Source organism: Stegodyphus dumicola, chromosome 6 (genome assembly GCF_044657685.1).
Source record: "Stegodyphus dumicola isolate Sdum_Otavi_A_Nest chromosome 6, ASM4465768v1".
NCBI classification, from domain to species: Eukaryota; Metazoa; Arthropoda; class Arachnida; order Araneae; family Eresidae; genus Stegodyphus; species Stegodyphus dumicola.
The window spans coordinates 56,694,865-56,709,544 of NC_140773.1; the positions used below are offsets into that span (position 1 = coordinate 56,694,865).

At 33.3% G+C, this 14,680-nt stretch overlaps 1 protein-coding gene across 9 annotated transcripts in view; it reads left to right on the plus strand.

The window, feature by feature from the left end:
• LOC118188395 (semaphorin-1A-like) overlaps positions 1 to 14,680 on the plus strand; it is a 905,788-nt gene that overhangs the window by 802,426 nt on the left and 88,682 nt on the right. The gene's annotated exons all lie outside the window — the stretch shown is intronic.

Below are 14,680 nucleotides of genomic sequence, written 5' to 3' on the forward strand. Positions count from 1 at the left end.
ATTTGCCATTGCAAAGCATCAGCAGCTTCCAGAAATGAATATTAAAGGAAAAAAAGGAGCTTAAGAACTTCAAGAAAGCAGAATTTGGCTTGGTAGAAAGATTTAAAATCTTTTTCAGTATATTTTATATTCAAAGAAAAAGTTCCAGAAGTTTTTTTACCATACCATGAAAATATATCATGTATTTGGAGTTTCAAGGAAAATGATTTTCTCGCAACATTTTTATGGATTTTTCGCTGCAGTTTAGTGTATAAAACGCATCTTTAAAATGATTTATGTTGTTGATGTGATAACATATCTTAATTTATCTTAAATTACAAGCGGCCAATCATGGTATTAAATTTTTAGTAACTTTTATGTGTGCGCGTAGCGAGTTAAAACTTTAGATGCGAAACTTTCAAATGAACATATAAATCTATTTTTAAAAATGATTTATCACAAACTACTGATAGCATTTTCCATAGCCAGTCTTCCTATTTAGTGAAAATAGCTGGTCCAGTAAACAACTACGTTTAAATAAATAGGAGGGCTTATCGTGAAACAGGACAGAAATAAGCACACAGGGCATCAGGACTTTGCCCATATGATGATACAGGTATTGTCCCGTGATGCTAGTCATCCAGTGAAGCATTCTACAGAGGCTCCGTTCTATCTATCCAAAACATTTTCATTCAATTATTGATTAGAAACGGTACATACACTAATTTACAGTCTTCTTTCACAAAAATTATTACTTTCAAATATATTAGACTTGTTCCGAAAACTGTTTGACAATACTCATGATACTGTTACGAATTGTGCAGGCGCGGTAAGATGGCTTCCCCGCAAAGCAGTTTTAGGGTTGCCATAAAATGGCAAAGAATGCAAGGTTGCCACATTTGGCGAGAAATCGTCCATTTGGCGACATTTAGCCACAAAATTGGTTTTACCATTGACGAATGGAGAACCTTCTGGAACGAATTCTTATCGAGAGAGTGTGTTAAGCTCCGGGAACGACAGGACCGAAGAGTCAGGAGCTGTGCTGTGCGTGTCTTCGAGTGCATCGCGAGTTGTAGCGTGAAGAATCTCGAAAATACGTGGAATTCCGAGAACGACCATGCAGAGTCGGGAGCTGTACACTGGTGCTTTGCAGTGAAGCTGTCTCCACCGTAATAGCTTGATAACCTGAAAGCTTTGTAGCTGATTGTGTCAGCGTGTTTATAACAGTTCGACGACTGTGAACGAGATTTTGGAGTTGTCCTAATTAATACCGGCCAATAAAGTGTATTTCGATACTTCATCGAGGGTCGTCGTTATTCACTCCAAATCCACACAAACCCCGTACGAACGTGAAGGAAGAAAATAACGTAACAACTGGTGTCAGAAAAGAAAAATCGTAACAATACGTAATGAAATTTGGAAGAACTGTATGACTGTATGACAAAAGATGTGACTGAATTGGACATTAATTTTGGTAATATATAGAAAAGGAAAACACTTTAAGTATATCTTGCTGGGAAACATTTAATAATACATCTGTATCTCAGTGATGTATTTCAAAGCGGTAACATGCGAATGATCGGTGAAACACGCTTTGACAGATTATTTGATAATGTGATGATTGAATTTAAATGTTACTTACAAGTATCGCTACACGTAGTTGGTTGATTTGTCAAGCGCTAAGCGTGCATTTATGATTCAGTTCTGATTTAATAAAAAGGTTTGTTTTAAAACCTTCCTAAGACTCTGCTGTCCAGACATAGCGATAAATCGCTTAAGGTATGTTAGGAGTTTAATTTCTAGTATATGCTACTAAAGAATATATTTGTCCTTTTTTTTTAAATGGCTGAGCACCAAAGAACGTTTGGTTCAGCGCCAACTTGAACAATTGCGTGATCTGGGGCTTATTTAAAATGTAAATCTGAAGCTTATGAATTATGAAACCTCACGTGGGATTCTGTAAGTAGTTCGACCCGACCGCAGGTGAGCGGGCTGACATGCATGGTTAGTTCTCGTGTTTTACCCACATTCGCGTGTACCGTGAATACGAGATAGTTTCCTTAAGAAAGTTCTCCCCGAAAGCATGCCCTTCCTTAGATAGACAATTCTTGTTGTCATATTCAAATAAACTAATCTAAACTAGCAATCTGACTTCCAGTAGCCTTTAGACTTTTGTCATGCGATGTGATGAAACTTGTAGACGTATTTCTGACTTAATCCTGAGAAATTTCTTGCGTACTCGAGGAAAATGAGCCTTAATAGTGTGCAGATTTTAAAAAAACCTTGTAATGATCTAAGCTCACCTAAGATTTGAAGTCACCTAAGATTTTCTAAGTGAAGAGAGTTTCGTTTAAGTTATCCGGAGTTGATAATCAGCTGTGAATAATTTATATTTAATTAGGAGACTGGCGCGATTTGACCATGATCTGACAAGATGCATCCTTTTCTGCTTACACTGTGAAATGTATCTAGTCAACATTAAGCTCAACCATTTCGATAGCTATAAAATACATTTCGATTGAACCGAAGCAGATAAATGTACAACATCATTTTCTGAATAATTAGAAAGTTTTACGCCACATAAATTTGTTTTACGTTATGCTTCGGGGTAGTTCCAAATATCCGGTTCCATCTATCCTTCCGCTCGGTAACTCTTTTCCAGTTCCGCGAATGTGCACGATTCTGCAAAATCATTCTTTTAATCACCCAACTATTTTATCGGTTTAATGGGCTAAGTAAATATCCAACTTCTTCCATCGTAGAGACTTGCAGTTCATCCATTTTCCTTAAAGGGGGATTACGTTTAAGACTGGTAGCTATTTGTTCCAAGGTTCGGTGTTCGTGGGTAACCGCCATACGAAGCTATCTCTCTCTCTCTCGTTCTCCATCTTAATCCCCCTGAGTAACTCTGGACCAGGAGTCTTAAAGAAGCTCAAAGATTATTTCTTGAAGAATGCGATGACCGAACCCCATCATGTCTGCCGATGAAGATTTGAGTTAACAATGTTTATCTCATTTAACAACAATATTTATCCCGCCATTCTCAGTATCAGACATTACAGATAGTCAGTGCCAGGTGAATTTACACACACCATGTAATTCTCTAATTCCATGTTATAGCTTTAATCAGCGTTGCGAAATTTGCCAATATTTTTGGAGTACTTTTGTGTTCAAGCTCTACGAATGTACTCCGGACGCTCGTATGCCTCTGTTATTTATTGTAAATAATGCAAGTCTAAATATTTTATGTGTAAAAATAGTTCACATATGTGAGGAAAACAAGTTTTTTTTCCAAGCAGAAAAGTGTAATCCTAAATCATTTCCTTATTACAAATATCGTATGAAAATTATATTCTTCCTCTTTACCGCGTGCTTTCGTGGTGTAATTGCAAGCACGTCCGATCAACAGTCGGGATAAGTGAATTCGAATCCCTGGGAGGACATTGCTTATATTTCATGTTTCCTGCTTTGACAAAATGACTTAAATTGTAACAATGTGATTCCAACATTGCTTTCTTTCTTCAGAAACATATTTGTATATCAGTGTTAAATTTTATAAAATGTGTAAGTATAAAAACCACTCTCCGAAACCACGATGTCTTAAACTGGTGAGCGCGATACAAATATCCTGCAGATTTCTTTATATAAATTATTTAATAATATGAAGACTTAATATTTTTTTAATTTTTAATTTAAATGCTACAAATATATATATATGTTATATATATGAATATACATACTTTTTATCTTTGTATATATATATATGTTATATATATATATATACATACTTTTTATCTTGTGTGTGTATATATATATATATACACACACACAAGATAAGAGTATGTATAAAAATGAAATCCCAACATTGATTGTAATACTTCTTTAAGTCTCCTATTTAATTTGTTCATTCCTCTTTCTGTTCAAAAATAGTAACAAGCATGTAACAAAGCTTTCTGAATTGCTTCATTTTAAAATTAATCTCTATCATATAAGTGAGCATTCTTTAACAATCCATTTACATACCACGTTAACGACGCATTCATGTACATAACGCCAACTTATCAAAATAATGCAGTGTTATTACTTCACTAACATTTACATTGGAATCCGTGCAATCCCTCTTTGCTTCTTTATCTGGTGTCAGCCTGCCGTCATATTTCTTGATTACTTTAGGAATATGAGATGAAGAAAAACTTCTAGGTAACGGTTACTTGTCTTTATGTCTTTCGCTGACTTAGCTGTGTATTTCTGCATCAAAAATTCTATGTGAAGAAGGACATATTCAACTGGTCATTGACTGCTGCTGCTGCATCTTTGTGCTCAGACTTCGTCATCATGCATCTACATCATCGACACATATTCAGCTGAGATCTGACAATCACTAAATATGTCCATGAAACTCTCATTTTATTCGCAATTATTTAATTATATCTATGAATTCATATAAGCATCCAATATTAATTTGCTCCCATGCCTATATTTGGAACATAATTCCATATATATGTCTCTGGAAGCCAAACGTATGCAACCCACATTATCATCCTAATTCATAGCTATAAATGCACTTTCGTTCAATCCCAAAAAGACAAAGAAATGAAATTAGATGGACAATTATTAACAAAAGAAGTTATGGATGAAAAGTTCCGAAAGTTAGGATTTTAATTAATGTACAAGAAATGAAATTATTTTTTTCAAGCAATGCTATAGCGAATCAGTGAAGGAAAGGGTTTCCATAAGTTTGTTAAAAGTAGCAAGTTACGATTTAATAACGAAATTGGGCTATTGAGCAGGTAGCAAATTGCGATTTAAGAAAGAAAGTGTGCAACTCGGAACGAGCTAAAATCTTGAATGTCGTAAATTATTTTATTCCAGTTTTTGTCGTTTAAGATCTAAATTTAAAGGATTGTCCACAGCATAACTTAGTGTCGAAGAAATAAACTTTAAAACGGTTTTATTTCGCTAAAAATTAAAAAAAAATAATCTTCCAAAATATAATTAAACTAAATAATCGATATTTAATTCTCCCAAATGTGAAGTAAGCTAATTAGGTAGCTGTAGATAAATATGCATGTTGATTTGAGTGCCAAAGAACGATGCCATAGGCGTGACGTTGTGAAGAAATTAGTCGCGATTTTACATCCGTTGATTCAGCGCCTATAATTTTACCTAATTTTAGCTACGCTGAGATACATTGTGAACATAAAGTTAACAGATAAATTAGCCAGAAGAATTTGATCGAAAATAGGAAGAAATGAACAATTCCTATACATGCGTTAAGCACAAACAGTCTGTAACTTGAAGTATATAAGTCAAACGCACACCGTAATATCTTACAGTGATATCCAGAGTGGCGGCACGAACACAAATGAAGAGATTGAAGCGGTTTTTTTTTCTTTTCTGCATTTATTTAAAAACAATTTTTTTATCATTCCTAGAAACTTTATAATATAAATACTATATAGGGACATCATATTATATCGATGAAGGAACGTGAAAAATTCGCAAAGCCCTCGCCGATATTCGAACTCCGGTCTTCCCAAATACGCGTCGAGTATGCTTCCAGTTACACCACGAAGGCATCCGGAATTGAAGGAAAGAATACCTTATAAATATACAGTGCAGGCACATTATATTTTTTCATTGTTGTAATGTGTCTTTAAGGCTAGGTGAAATGCCAGAGTCTATTAATTTTATTCCTAGCAGAGGAAGAGGAATCCATAAAGTAGGCTGCAAATGTACAATGCACTGAACAACGTATATTATCATTATATTTAATACTGATAATGGTTTACTGTAAATAAAACATTAATTAAATTGTAATCCATTAACTAATACCTTTTTCGTATATTTTACGCGAAAACAGTGTTAGGTATAGAGTTCGGTATCACACGTGTTTTCGTAATATGATAGAATGTCTTTGAGCGTTAGTACATACGTCGCCAGTGAATAGTTTTAAACCTTTTCGTTTGATGAATTTTGAAAAATCGCTTCTGGGAATTTTAATATGAAATTTAAAATGGATCTATCTTTATATAAAACTTTAAATATTCTTTCAAAATCAAGTTCAGTGCAATAACCAGATCAGTAAACAAAGTGAAGTGAAGTGAAACCATAGGTCGTAGCTGATTGCATAAAAAATAAAGACATGGTGCAATTTTCTTCTCATTCTTGGCATTAATCATTATACAGAAGTATTATGGTAATTCATAAATGTTCTTTTTACATGCCCGTTTCCACATTCTGTTACGTATATATATATATATATATATATATGAAAATATTTCCATTAAAAAGACCTCGATTTCTTTCTCTGAAATAAGAATACATTGAAATGAATCTTTCATGATAAAAGAAAAACGATTAAAAAAAGCATAAGAAAAGATTAAAACAATTCGATGGTGTTTTTCTTCAGATAGAGGGAAAAAAAAGAAATTCATTTTTTACTTTCGATTTATATCGATTTTTTTTCGTTCACTAAAAATGACTCACAGCTCACATTTAACATCAAAGGCGAATTAGAAATAAAAAGAAATAAGTGAAAGTACCGCTAAAAAAGAGTAAAAGACGAATCTTAACCGGGCGGGCGGCAGGCAGAATCGAGCCAAAAAAAAAGTAAGTAAATAAAAATACAAAAAAGGCCATCTCTAGTTCTTGCCTGACTGCCTCTAGTACTCCCTAATCTATCCTCATGGAAAATACCCGCTCAGGCGTAAACAGTCTCGTGGAAGAATTTGTCTTTCCTCTTCTTCTCTTACATACTTAAGAATTCTCTTCTATTGCTCTTTGTCTTTGACTTCCTCTTTCGTCTTTTGTCTGAACTTTTTCCCGCCATCTTTTGTTCTGGGAGACATATTTCCTGTGCAGTGCTTGTTTAGACTCGTATAACTCAAATTGTGCACTACCTGGGACCGTTTGATTATTAACTGCCAACTCCGTCTTAATGAACTATACTCTTTCCAAGGGTGCTTCCAGATGAACGACTCCCTCTGCAAAATGGGGAAGGGGTGGGTGAGATTACAAAGGGACAGAGGGGATGAGTTGTGTGTAACGCGAGATATTTTAGTTTATCTGCGTTGACCATCGAAGCAGATCTTTCAAGCTGGTCTCAGTTTTTATTTACTTCCTTTTTTCTGTCCCACTAGTTGTTGAGTGGTGAAGTAGTCTTGAAACATGCGTAACCTCTGAGGGTTCTGTTACCCTTTTGCTAATTTATCTCTTCTGCAACGTAACTACGGTCTAGTTTCCTTTAGAACATTTTCTTTCCTTAGCTTTCATATTCTTTGCCATAACTATTCATTTTATGCGAGTACTTTTTTAATTTTTCATAGAAGATCACTAACTTCTAATATTCGCATTAATATGATAACGTTACAAAATATATAATATATTATTAACACATATAAATACCATATTAAGTACGATTATAGCCTTTAATTTTGTTTCTATAAGATCTGGACTCTATTGACTATCCTAGTTATAATGGTGAGAGATTTAGCTGAAATGCAGAGCTCAATTATTCTTTAGACCCTCTCAGTGTAACTCTAGGAAAAAGAATTCATCAAAGAGTTTCTAGAAATTGAAATGAAAATCAAAATTTCATTAATTAAATTAATTAAACATTCTTGAAGTATTTTAAACCACATAATTATAAGTAGGAATATTTTTAATTGAACATAGGCATCTTAGAAATAATTCTTAAAAACCTAAACAATCATGAACTGCGTTTTCTAAAAACACGAATAAAAAAAATCATAATCTTTGGAAAGGGAGGATTATGAAAAACTTCCTACCAATCTTTAATGTATTTTTTGATGTAAAAACTTTGCCGCAATTTTAATCATAAATTTGCTTATAATTTTATCAAGAACAATATACAAATATTTCATTTTGTGTATAAAATACTGACAAGAAAGATAAAGGTAATTCATCTAATAAATGTTTTTTTTATTCGATTTAAGTTAAATTTTGTTTTTCGAATATCTATTGACAAAGTACAACGACAAAAAACTACAGCAACTAAGGTCTAAAGTAAATACAGACATATATTTTACAAAAATTAAAGGTAATTATACTTTTTTAGCGGGTGTGTTATCTGCAAAGTATACGAATCAAATACAGTAGCATCTAGTACCTTTAGTTACATTTTTGCTACCCCTTTCGTAATAAAAATTCAATAATAATTAAAAAAGCTAATTGTAAATGCAGCCGTATCATTTATAAAGTAGTTATTAGTTAAAACTTAAGCACTGATATGTAAACTTATATATACTTCATTTTGGTTGCTACTATATATTAAAATTATGCACTATTCAAAGTTAATTTCTATCCTAGCATTTCGCTTCGTAAATTTCACAAACTAATAAATTGCAAAGGGAAACTCGCCAATTTAGAGAAATTACTTTTCATACAGGATGCAACACAGAGAAGTGACATTAAGGCCTGCTGGCGATACCATTCCTCCGTCTTGTTAATTCTTATTGTATACAAATCTTCTGTCGTTTACATATTCTCATAAAGAAGACGAAATAATAAGAATATAGGATAGATTTTAACATAGGAAAAATATGTGATAATTAAAACAAACCTTACAATGTGTTTGCTATGGTCCATTTGCGTTTTCTGTACTTAGTTTGAAAAAAAGTGCAAGAAGACTAATCGTTACTATAAATCTTTCAAGATCTGTAACTTTAATTAAACGCGTACACTAATATGACGTACATGACTATTCTGATTATCTTTAAAATGACAAAATGTTGTATTGTAGAATATTGAATGCTACTGAAAGAAATGGGATCAGCACATACGGTCGAGAGCTTACAAATAAAAACGGGGAATAAGGTTCTCCCTCCTTATCTACAAAAAACCATCGTTAGAAGAGACGAGATGAAATAATGCTTCATCAGCAGGATGTTTTTTCCCTGCTCTCTTCTCGTCCTTCGGGTGGCGAGACGCGTAGCTCAAAAAATGCTTCGTATGGAATTTTTCTTGCCAGATCGGGTGTCAGAGCTCGCGAAAAGTGGGAAAAAGAATATGAAAAATGGGATTCATAAAAATTTTAAAAAGCGGTTTTAAAAAGCTTCTCGGCATTTTCGATCGACCCTTAGGAAAAGAGGATCTGTGGAAGAGGGAGCGGATTTTATCACGCTGTGTGAAGATGATCCAGATTAGCGCCAATCTCTGGAACAAGATCACTTTCCTCTGGATAGGCAGAACCAATTCCTTACCAATCCCCAAGAGCGATACGAAGAAGCATTAAAAGAAACTATGTTCGATCTATAATTTGGGCTTCGAAATATTCGAGGATGCTTTTCCTTAAATTGGTTAAAACTGTACTTTCTTCTTCTAAGTTTTATATTAAAAAAATCACCACGAAATGGCGCTAGAAACTTATTTTATGCTTTGAATCCTCTTTTAAGAATAATTGGTAAAATCCTTTCTGAAAAATTTCGAAAACTGACGGAAAGTTTTCTTGCGAAAGGTTATCGACCTCTGTTTTGTGAACTGTTCTATATTTTTATGTAAGGGGTATCAAATGCTTCTATGCATTTTAATACTTCTTAAGCCACTCTTTTTAGTTAGACTAACGTTTCTCAAACATTTTAGCTGGAGGAACTTTGAAATATATTTCATAACGATAGTGTAAAAATACTGTTATAAAGTATTTTCTCCCTCCTTCCAGTATGCCTGTGTGGTGTAACGGTAGCACATTTATCGCGTATTCGAGAGATCCATGTTCGAGTCCCGGCGAGGGCACTGCTAATTTTTAACGTTTCCTGCTTCAGATAAAAATTACCTGATGACTCTTCAGTGGCGCCCGAACTAAAAGGTAGTGGACAATAATTTGTCAACACCAGGATTTGGCGATTGGGTCTCCTAATCCCCAGGCGCCCTTTAATAGGGAGAGTACATAGAGTATTTTTTCCTCCTTTCTCACATCTTTATCATTAGATCTTCAAAGAAGATCTAATGACTCTACAAAGTGTAAAAATACTCTATACAAAAATAGAATATTAATCTCTTAATATATAGAAGGATTTAAGAATTCTTTACAAGAATATAATATATCTTTCAATAGAATATTAATGTGATCTGCGAACTGTAGATATAATGACACTACTATCGTCTGAATTTCTGTTTTGTGTTAAGGGTTTTCCATGTTTAGCTTTTCTGCGCTGTGTGTAGGATTTTAGGTACACAGCCCAGTTTTCGTTAACAAACAAAAGGTTAGATCAAAGGTATTGACTCAATTCAGAAACAGAACCAATCTTCATGAAACAATAATGGTCTTAGCGACTCAGGAACAGAAACAGAATCAGTCTTCACGAACCAACAAAAGATTGGGGCTTTGATAGCGACTCAACTTCGGACCACTCTTCATGAATTAACAACGGTCTTAGCGACTCGATTCAGAAACAGAACCAGTCTTCACGAACCATCAATAGTAGGTCTTGATACCTACTTGAGTCGGCCACAGAAATAATCTTCATGAGCCATTCAACTCCATTCGTTACAAAGCATGGAGCAAATTATTCACGTTTTCTCCTAATTTATTTGAATTAGTAATAAATTCATAACTATTGATTTGCATAAACGTTTTAGTTCTGCAATGTTAATAAATATACGTTGATCACATCCAAAACATGTAAAGAGAGGTACCGCAAATGCATCTTTTGAGAATTTGCAAGGAAAGAGTGTCTATTAAATTAAATATTAAATTATTTACCTAAATACGTATAAAATTGAACAAAGCTAGCATTCATAGTCTTCATATTAGAATAATATATACAACAGAGTTCTCCAGTTTTCAATTTATCAGCCGCATCATGAGTATTAGTCTACCATTGAAACGGGCATGTAAGAACGCCTTAAAGCAACAAGGATCCCATAAATAAATCTCTCGTCGGCAATTATTCATCGAACAGCAAGCTATCTTTCACTCTTTCCTGCCATTTTCCTTTCGCTGACTATTCGAACGCTACGACGAGCGACTCTTCTCCAGCCCGGCTAAATCCAAAGCCAGGAATAAATATCGTGGAAGCAGTCAGTTCTACAGCCGGCTGCGTACAATCTTTAAATAATGCACACTAATACCCATTTCGCAGTTTGGTTATAAATTGGTTGAAGATCTTTGTATGTATCATCAACACGTGAATGCAATATCTCGGGGAGGGGCGAAGAAAGAAGGGGGACATACTCTCTTACTTCGGTGACAATAAATGAACATTTCGGAGGGATGCCCCATTTATATCTGGAATAGCCCTGGCAGTTAATCAATATGGCAGTTAGTGAGATATTGCCCGCTGAATAATGAGCAGAATGGGGCGGCACCGAGATCTGAAACGTTAAAGATTGCTAGGCTGGGGCGATGAACTATGAGTTTTCTAATCGGCCTTCTCGGCGTTCTTTTGTACATTGAAAGAAGATATGAAAATCCATTTCAAGTGCTTTTCGTAAATGGAGCCTTGTTTTTATTGTCCTGTTGCTCCAAAGACAATTTCTTTCACTAAAGTGCTCAGAATTTACGGTTTGGTATTTCTTTCTCATTTTAAAGGAGAACAGATATGATGTTTATTTTGGTTCTAGTTTAAACCTAAAAGAGACCTTAATGGTATCGATGCAAATAAGAATTTCTGAATGTATTTTAGTGAGACCAAAAATAACAAAGTGAATATAATGTTCTGTCATAATGTTCTCTTATGAAAGATTTCGATTTAACCGTTTTTAAAAGTAATTCGACTAAACTGAGTCACCTAATTGACTTGATTTAAAATCAGACTATTTAATTATGTTCTATCCCAGAGGTTTGAATTGATAAATGTCTTTAAATTGTGATAAGTTCTACATCGATCAATACAAAAAACAGGCGCATCTTTAAAACTTTAGGGTCTACTAGTGGCCGTGTGACTAAAACCCTGAACACTGGTAGTTCGATTCTGGTTCCTATGCCAGCGAATGGGCTGGCTGCATGGGTGAGTTTGTGGTTTCCCGTATGTAACTTAAATGGGAGCCATTTTCCTTTAGAAGTCTTCTACAAAAGCATTTTCTTTTTAAAGCAAATAAGGGCTAAGAGGATAGACTTTTTTTACTTTGTATATTCAAACTAACAAACAAATTATATGTGGGTAATTAACAATATAGTGTAATTTTAAAGCCGCAGTATGTGCACAATTACCATTTCTATGGTAAAAAGTAAAGTGAATCACGTTTTCTTTCAGCCGGCTGAAACTGGTTCTTAAAAGCAGCTATGCTTCTGTGGAATGAAAAAATGATTTACTTTCGGTGCATGCAGCTTTTAATTATGTTGCAATTAATTGAAAAATAATTCTCATTTAATTAATTTTTATTATTCATCGCAACCAGTCTATGACTGAACAGTTACATCTTGAAGGTTGGTTTAGGTTATTTGGATATAGGAAAATACGTAAGGGCTGTGCAATCTTTTAGTTGTGTTTGATCAAGAGCTTATCGAAAGTATTGATACTTATACTCACAAAAAAATGTTGGAAATTTTCTTTCATTGTATTGGCTGTGTAAGAGAAGCATGTATTCTTTACAGCCAAAATAGTTATAATATTATAAAAATTAGCATATTACTCGTATCTGGCTTTCAGTTTCAGAAGAATACATTTCTTTTTCAATTAAACGTGACTGTAAAAGTCTAGCTAATAATTAAGTAAATTTTAACCTTTAATTATGTTTTTAGAGTTGTTAGGAGTACCTCTTTAAGTATTACTACAAAATAATTTTTCATTAGATTTTTACGAATTATTTATCATTTGATGGTTAGGACGTCTTTTTAATTTTCAGAGTGCCTTTGAAATAATCTAGATAAAAACCACTCTTAAAAGGACTTTCATTTACACAAAAGTTTTCTGCATTGCATAAGAATCAAACACAAAATCGCTGTTCTTTAAGAAAGAAAAATATTTTAAACCTTTCTGTCAAATTTCTGCACTTGAATAGATGAAATATATAATAATTTCTTAAGAAGCATGATACTTCTGTCGCCATAATTTTGAAAAAATCTAAAAAACAAGAGATATAAAGTAATGATTTTAAACTGTTTTAGACGATAAGTTAATGAAATCAGTAAAGGAATTAAATTATTAACTAAAGAAGATTTATTCCTTTCAAGGCCGAAATGCAGGAGACAGCCTCTCATTCAAACGACCACAACAGTCCGAGAAAGCGATGTTGTTTTCTTCCCTCTCCCTAAGGTATGCAGTAGCAGGTGCAGCTTCCCCAAATGCATTGTATCAGAGAGCTTGTCCTAAAAGTCAAATGGAAGCTTCTTTGTTAGGAAGTAGAAAGGATGTCATTTGAAATTTTCACACCTCTTTGTGCGTTAATGGACGACGAGGAGAGGAATTGCCTAGACTCTTGAAAGGAATTTCGGCGTTTTGGTATTTTAACCATACAGGTTATCGAAGGCTTCGGTTTTTTTTAAGAGTTAAAGGAAATTTAATGCATTAAGTTAAAAAAAAGTAACATTTTTCGGCTTTTATCTGTTAGACTAAGAGAGTGTAAAATCTTCCTTTAGGGAGTAATTTTTTGCCAATTAATAAATAATTAATTACAAATTAATAAATCATTCTTCATTAATAATTATTGGTTTTTTACCCGTTCTTTCAAGTTTTGATTACTGGCGAACCCGGTTTGAATATCAGCGAACGGTCTGTTTTCATGGTTTTCCCCATGTGTAAAGTTTATATGAGCCAGTTTCCCATAGAAAGTGCTCAACGAAGGCATCCCTACCCTTTGGTAAATAGACGTCGTGTGCTTTGCCGTAATCAAATAAACCAAACCAAACCAAACGACTTTTGAGTGTAAATTTTCAATTATTTATTTTAATGTTTAAATTAAATTGTACCAAAATATTGTCTTATGTATGTATGCATGTATAGGCTAATATGAGATCGTTAATTTGACATTGAAGTCTTATGAAAACTTATATACCGTATGTATATTCAAATTTTAGATTTTTATTTCATTTCGGCAAATTGGTTTTATTCTAAAAATAGTTGCATTTTATTCTAAAAATTGGTTTTATTCTAAAAATAGTTGACGTATAGTAAAATTAATAAATATACTACTATCTTTTTATTTTCTGAACAAATATGGATGAATAATTCAAAAAATATACTGTGCTTCAAAGTTTAATTCTCAGTATGATATTGTAGCTAAATTTTCTTTTGTAGGTAGTGTGTCCTTATTAATGTCAGTAAGAGCTGAAACTTATTGTACAAGGATATTCATGACTAACCGCAAAAATCACCAAATACTCATTGCATTAAAAATTGTGCCGTAGTTTTTACCAGTATATTATTTTAATAACTTTTTTATTTAAAGCACGAAAATGTTTAAAGACAAATTTGATGTATTATGTTATAATATTTACCCTTAATTTTCTAGTAACTCTCATGCAATTTGAAAAACTCGAAAGTAATAACTATCTTCAATTTGTAATTTTTCTGTTGAAGATGAGTGTATAACTGTTTTCTCTTAAGATAAAAATTTAGAATTACTTTAATACCTAGTTGTTTGAAGCAATTATTCTACATTATATTAAACTAATTATGCTATCGTTTATTTTATGTCTTAAGAATTTTGAGCAAGGTCTAAAATGTTTTGTAACTTGAGGATTCAGAGAAAAGCAGTTTTAGTGTCGCCAAAAGGTAGCACAAACTTCTCCGCCGAAAAC